General features: G+C 39.6%; 1 non-coding gene across 1 annotated transcript; it reads left to right on the top strand.

Annotated features, from left to right (window-relative positions):
- The first annotated feature begins 6,851 nt into the window (after positions 1 to 6,851).
- On the top strand, positions 6,852 to 6,955 carry LOC122425169. Its single transcript, XR_006264730.1, has one exon. It is a non-coding gene; the product is annotated as a U6 spliceosomal RNA (small nuclear RNA).
- Positions 6,956 to 7,738: the final 783 nt, after the last annotated feature.

Here is a 7,738-nt window from a genome sequence, read left to right as displayed (position 1 = left end):
TACTCCATTTATATAGAGTTTAAAAGCAGGCAAAACTAAACTATATTCTTTAGGGATACATAGATAGGAGGTAAAATAAAGAAAAAGAAGGAAATGAACACAAAAGTCAAGAGAGCAAGTAAGGGGCAGAAGGAATTTTGTTTGGGAGTAGGGGGTTGTTTTGGGGGGCTGGCAGTGTTCTTTTTGATCAGGTGATGGGTACACAAGTATTTGCTCTGTAACTATATATTTAACTGTACTCCCAAACTTTTATATATATATATATATATTTTTTTTTTTCTGACCGCATGTTATATTTCACAAAGGAAATGTCAAGAGGGAGGGGCCAAATGTATACGTATGGCTGATTCATGTTGATGTTTGGCAGAAACCAACACAATTCTGTAAAGCAATATTCCTTCAGTTAAAAAAAATTTTTTTTAAATCTCTGTAAGAAAAAAACGGATAAAGAATATGACAGAAATTTCACAAAAAGGAAAATATAAACGGCTCTTAAATAAATGAAAAGATGCTCAACTTTATGAAAAGACATAAAAACTCCACTGAGGTAATCCCTGGCAGTCCAATGGTTAGGACTCTGAGCTTTCACTGCAGGGGCCCAGGTTCAGTCCCTGGTTGGGGAATTAAGATCCCACAAGCCACATGGCATGGCTGAAAAAACAAAACAAAAATACTCCACTGAGATACAAACAGGTCATGATGATAACGCTAACACATTGTGTTAGCAATGGAGAGGAGAAATACATTTTTTGTATCACTGAAGAAAATATAAGTTGTTCCAATATCTATGGAGGGCAATTAGGTAATAGCCATCAAAATTACAAATGCAAATAACCTTTAATTTAGCAATTCCATCCCTAGGAATTCATTCATTCCTCAAATATTTATTGAGCACCTACTATGTGGCAGGCACTGTTTCATTCTCTAGAATTTATCTTCTCCATTCTATGAGAAGTCTGGGAACATAGGGCTGTTTATTATTTTTTAATATCGATTTACTTATTTATTTTTTGACTGCGTTGGATCTTATTTGCATCGGGCAGGATCTTTCATTGCCACGTGCAGACTCTCTAATTGTGGGGTGCAGGCTCAGTAGTTGTAGCACGTGGGCTCTCTAGTTGCTCTGAGGCACATGGGATCTTAGTTCCCTGGCCAGGAATCAAACCTGCGTCCCAGGCCTTGCATGGAGGATTCTTAACCACTAGACCACCAGGGAAGACCCAGGGGCTGTTTATTATTCCTGTGGAATTGCTCATGAGAAAGAAGGCTTGCATCTCAACGAGATAATTAAGATTATGTCAGAGCACATTAAACAAAATGAAAAAAGTATAACAAACATTTCCCTACTTACACATTTTTAGATAATCTGCATGTACATGGTTATTGGTCTGTTTGTTTTTGAAACGCTGTTTGTAATAGAAAGATGAGGGGAATAAGACTTAAATGCACATCATTATAGGAGTTGTTGAATAAATTATGATTGGCATCTGCTTCGTCACCAGTGCTATCTTCACGGGCATGTGACCTGTGCAGTCACACAGGGCCCCACACTCAAAAGGGCCCCAAGTTTTGCTGTTGCCTCTTGAAATATGAACAATTTCACTTCTGAATTTGAGTTTTGTAGGTGAAGTCTGATGAAGCAATGAAGTCAATGCATGAGTGGAGGAGCTCAGAGCAGTTGGGTGTCACAATTCTTTTGTCACCTCACTCACAAATAGCATCTGTGATGTTCCACGAGCACAGAATTCTGGAGAGCTTGAGATACGTGGGACACTTGGCCAATGAGTACAAGGTATACAAGATAAGTGTGTTACATGTATGACTGAATAAGCCCTGAGAGGTGACTGAATAAGCCTTGAGAGGCCATGCTTTCCATTTGACCTAGAACTTGCTCTGAAGCCAAAAAGCAGATAGTGGCTTTCTTTTATAAGCTTTTTTTTTTTTTGGCCACACATGTGGAATCTTAGTTCCCCAGCTGGGGATCAAACCTGTGCCCTCTGCATTGGAACTGGACCACCAGGGAAGTCCCAACAGTGGTATTCTAAGAAACATGGAAGATCAAAGAACCGCATCATATCATTTCTTACTTGTGTTACTTCTCCATATTAGCCAATCACTTATGCTGAAAGTGATGACATAGAAGGAAGTGACACACAAGGCAACCCAGAGTTCCTTTTCCTTTTGCTCCTTCCTTGCTTATCAGGAAGCTGAAAGTTAAGTGTTGGTAGAAGGTGCATGTATCAAGAAGTGAGATCAAAACATTTGAATTCATTTATCCAGTTTCCCATTGTTCTGCTAAGAACAAAATGCAATGTGCAAGTACAAGCTACAGAATACAAATTGTATAATTTTGGTGATTCAACATCCACGTTAAATGCTCTTTAAAACTGGCATTGCGCAATGTAAGATGGTAAATTTCATAATAACAATTTAAATTTTTAAGTTTTCTTTACTTAGATGACTTTGAACAGCAAATAAAAAGCAGCATGTCAAGTCAAGACAGAGACCATGAAAGAAAGGTCTACTTTATCTTTTAGTAACATTAATGGTACTTTCTCCCCTGCTTTCTGAATAAGGGACTCACATTTTCATTTTGCACCAGGCCTCTCAAATTAGATAGTGTGTCTTGGTCATCATTTATGCATTTTGTGGCATTGGGCAAGTTATTTAAACACTCAAAGCCTCAGTTTTTCATCTCTGCAAAATGGGAAGAATAATCATACCTAGTTCATACTATTGTTGAGAGGATTAAATATGCTAATATAAATAAAAATCTTAGAGTTTAGCTCCTATATATTTCTGGACTTCCATGGTGGCTCAGATAGTAAAGCATTTGCCTGCATTACAGGAGACCTGGGTTTGATACCTAGGTCGGAAAGATCCCCTGGAGAAGGGAATGGCTACCTACTCTGGTATTCCTGCCTGGAGAATCCCATGGACAGAGGAGCCTAGCAAGCTACAGTCCATGGGGTCACAAAGAGTCAGACATGACTGAGCCACTAACACTATATATTTAATATTATCATTAGTGCTGTGTTGCTATTATCAAATAGACAGTAGAAGAGTATCCAGCCATTAAAGAAGAAAGAGGAAGTCTTTCATATACTACACATACGTAAATATATGAGAGTGATCGCCAAAATATAGTAAGTGAAAACAAAACAGATAATATGTCAAACGATGTCTCTGACATGCTTTCATTTATTTAAGGAAGGAAAGAAAAAATGTCTTACGTATGTACTTGAAAAGTGAAAATGAAGTCACTCAGTCATGTCCAACTCTTTGCAACCCCATGGACTAGAGCCTGCCAGGCTCCTCTGTCCATGGGATTCTCCAGGCAAGAATACTGGAGTGGGTTGCCATTTCCTTCTCCAGGGGATCTTCCCGATTCGGGGACCGAACCCAGATCTCCTGCATTGCAGGCAAACTCTTTACCATCTGAGCCACCTAAGGAGTCACATATGTACTTGCCTACACTTAAAACATGTTTCTGGGAGAAGTTGTGACCTCTTAAATAATACTGGTTGTTTTCAGGGAGGGGAAACAAGCAACTGGAAGATGAGGTGAGAGGGGAATTTTTCTCTCTTCAAACTTTTGAACCATGTCGAAGTTTCTTTTATCAAAAAAAGAAATTAAATATTTTAGACACCTTCTACATTTTCTTTTACACAATGCACTCCCAGGCACAGAAGCCTAAATAAATAATTGTTGGCCAAGGATATTTCTTTAAAATTTAAAAGGGGTAAGATCCGTTTTAAGTTCTTTTTTCTCAATCAGATGCACAGGTGTCTGATGTGACCATTCCAAAGAAATGACAGTTAACTACAGTAGCTAAAGTAAACTTGCACTTGTTTGTTTCCATTCATAGACCCCTGTGTGGAACTTTACAGAGAAACTAGAGAAAATCTTGGTGATCAGACAGACCAGATGAGGTTAAGGAGCTTGTGTTAGTCCCCAGTGGGCTTGGTCGGTGATAGAAGACAGGAGGAGAAGGGGGCAACAGAGGATGAGATGGTTGGATGGCATCATCGACTCAACAGTCATGAGTTTGAGCAAACTCCGGGAGACAGTGAAGGACCAAGAACCCCAGCATGCTGCAGTCCATGGGGTCGCAAAGAGTCGGACATGACTTAGTGACTGAACAGCAATAACCACGAGGCAGGTGCTATACAGGAATGGCAGCCGTGAACAGGAAAACCAAATTCCAGTTACATCAAGTAATTACAACACGCTGTGATGACAGAGTAATGGAGGTTCCTGTGACCACGGGTGCACATATTAGGAGGGCAAGCAAATTCTGTCCCCCAGTTTTTGTTTGTTTGTTTTGGCTATAGCATGTGGGAACTTAGTTCCACCACCAGGGATCGAACCCCTGCCCGCTGCAATGGAAGCTCAGAGTCTCAACCACAGGGCTGCCAGGGAAGTCCCCCCTCCCCCATTTTTACTTATTGCCCCAACAATTGCGCTGAGATATTATAATAACAACTTGTGTGTTCTAGTCAAAGATGATACACCCAAACCATTTTCCAAAAGACCTGTCCCTTGAGTTTGCGTGATTTGTTTACCTGTACCTATAGGTCTCATGTGCACGTCAACCTGTGAAGATTAGGGGAAGGGATGTAATTTGGGGCCATGTAACTCATGAACAGTAAGTACCAGTAACAGTGGTTTCAGTATATAAGATCTTAAGCAAATATTTAATGACTCTGTTTTCTCAATAATAATACCTACCTCCTAGGGTTGTTGTGAATATTAACCCAGGTAAAGTCTTGCACAGAGTAGATGCTCAATAAAGCTGGACTGATGCTATCGTTGTTATTGTTCAGTTCTTAGGACTCTGGCCTTCTGGATTAAAATATGAGAAGAGATGAGATCCTGAGTTGTAAGCACCGCTCTCACATCCATTCATTGGTATTGATTTTCTTCACAATATCACTGTTCATCACTTCCTTTCCTTCCCACTGTCATCAACTTGCTTAAGAGATCACTGGGCAGTGATATTCAGGAGGGCTGGAATAAAATGCTAGTAGGTATATGTTAACTCTATTTATTCTTTTTTTTTTTTAATTCTTAAATAATAGCACAAGACACTGGTTCTCCCTCATGAATCTCAGTAGCTGAATGCTCCCTGCTTTTAGCAATTAAGTTTCTATCCCTCTCAAACTCAAGTCATTAAGAAAATAGTTATTGAGCTCCTGGCAAGACCCTAAAGATGCGATGATGATTAAGGTGGTGCCTTTGCCTTCAAAGCTTACATGGCAGTCGGGAAGACAGACAAAAACAAACAAAAGCCTTACAATGGAATAAAGGCTGAGATGGAGGAAAGCATCTGGGGGAGGTGGGGGAAGCACAGCGGGAACAGCACAGGGGGAGCAAAGCCCCAAAGAGGAGCGACAGCAACCACTCTCCAGAAACTGATGGTTCAGTACGGCTGAAGCTTGGGGTCCAAGAAGAAAGCCCAAAGACATTCATTAATCTGGAATGGTGGTCTCAAACTTCCACGTTCATTGAATCCACTCTTGTTAAAACAGCCTCCTGGGCTCCATCCCCAGAGATTCTGATTTAGTGGACAGAAGTGATCAGTGTGGTCAGTCTGAAGGCCACATTCTGAGAACCACTGATCTGGAGAAGACATGATCAACCTGCAGATAGCCAGATAGCCTTGAACCTTATGCTGAGAGGTGTATACCCTTGGGTGCATGGAGAGCTTTTTTTAAAAATTTATTTTATTGAAATATAGTTGATTTACAATGCTGTGTTGATTTCTGCGGTACAGCAAAGTGATTCAGTAGCACAAATGTATTTGTGTGTGTGTGCTCAGTCGTGTCCAACTCTTTGCAACCCCATGTTCTGTAGCCCACCAGGCTCCTCTGTCCATGGGATTTTCCAGGCAAGAATATTGGACTGGGTTGCCATATCCTCCTCCAAGGTATCTTCCCGACCCACGGATCGAAACTGCATCTCCTGTGTCTACTGCATTGGCAGGAGGATTCTTTGTCACTGAGCCACCTGGAAAACCCTGAATATATTTACATATATATTTATTATTTGTATATAATACATATATTAAAGTGAAGTATATATATATGTATATATATATATATTTACATTCTTCTTAAAAAATATGGAACCTTTTGCAAATTTGCATGTCATCTTTGTGCAGGGGCCCACATGGAGAGCTTTTTAAGAGTTTAAGCTTGCAAGATATACAGTCACATTTACATTTTTAGAAAAATCACTCTGGATGCCATATGAAAAATTGTTCAGAGAGACAAGGCTGGAATCCCAGGAGAACAGTTCGGAGGCTGCTACAGAAACCCCCTGAGAAATCACAAGGACCTGAAATAAAATAATGTCTTATTTGTCCTGGGTTGTCATTTGACCTGGATGGCAGAAGCTAATCCATTTGTCTTTAAATGTTTTTGGCTAACATCTCCTGGATAGCTGCTTCCACTTTGGGAGAGTTCTGAGTTAGAGAAATAAAGGCAAGCCCTTTGAGCTAGTGCTTCAGCGAGTCACTGGGTAATCAAAACAGACAACCAAACAGAGCTACAAATGTAGGAAATAATCTTATGGTTACCGGGGCGGGGGGTGGGGTGAAGGAGGGAAGGATAAATTGGGAGATTGGGATTAACATATACGCACTACTATATATAAAATAGGTAACTAATAAAGACCTATTACATAGCACAGGGAACTCTATTCAATACCCTATAATGACCTATATGGGAAATCTAAAAAAAAATAGTGGTTATATGTATATGTATAACTGAATCACTTTGCTGTACAGTAGAAATAACACAACATTGTAAATCGACTATACTACAATAAAAATTAAAAAACAAACAACCGTGCTCACTTCAGCAGCACATATACTAAAATTGGAACAATACAGAGATTAGTATGGCCCCTGCACAAGGATGACATGCAAATTTGTGAAGTGTTCTATATTAAAAAAAAAAAAACAACCACAGTTTATATATATATATAAAAATATAATTTTTAAAAACCAATTCTCTATTTACCTGTTTTTTGACCTTACGACACAGCACATGGGATGTTAGTTCCCTGACCGGGGATTGAACCCACACCCCCTGTAATGGAAGTGTGGAGTCTTTTTTTTTAATTGGACTTAAAAAAAAATTATATATTTGTTTGGTTGTTCCAGGTCCTTACTGTGGCCTGTGGGATCTAGTTCCCTGACCAGGGATCAAATCTGGGCCTCCTTCATTGGGAGTGTGGAGTCTTAACCACTGGACCACCGAGTCAGTCCCACAACCACAGTTCTCTGAGAAGTTTCATTTTTCTCCTTTTGGTACTAGGAACCTCTACTGGGAATGCAAGCTGTTGTTTTCCAGACCCATGCTGAGCTGGAGAAGGACGGGACTAGAGTAAGTTGAAACACCACGAAACTCTCTTACCAAGATCCCTCAGGTTTTTTCTTGATTACTCACTCCCTTGGTTGCTATAAACTTTTAGTTTTCAGAGTTCCAATGAGGTTGAATCTGAAAATTTCTGCCAGTTTGTTCACTGCTTTTATGGAGGATCAAACTGTTAGAGTTTGCCACTGCCATCTTTGCTAATATTTTGTAGTTTTCAGTGAATAAATCTAATACTTTTTGGTTAAATTTATTTCCTAAAGTTCATTGCTATTGTTTGCTGCTACTGTAAATGAAATTGTTTTCTTAATTTCATTTCCAGATTTTCATTGCTAGTGCATAGAAAACAGAATTGATTT

The sequence above is a fragment of the Cervus canadensis genome, chromosome 1, assembly GCF_019320065.1.
Source record: "Cervus canadensis isolate Bull #8, Minnesota chromosome 1, ASM1932006v1, whole genome shotgun sequence".
NCBI lineage: Eukaryota > Metazoa > Chordata > Mammalia > Artiodactyla > Cervidae > Cervus > Cervus canadensis.
The sequence above is the reverse complement of the archived record's forward strand: the minus strand, read 5'-3'. Positions and strand labels throughout refer to the sequence as shown.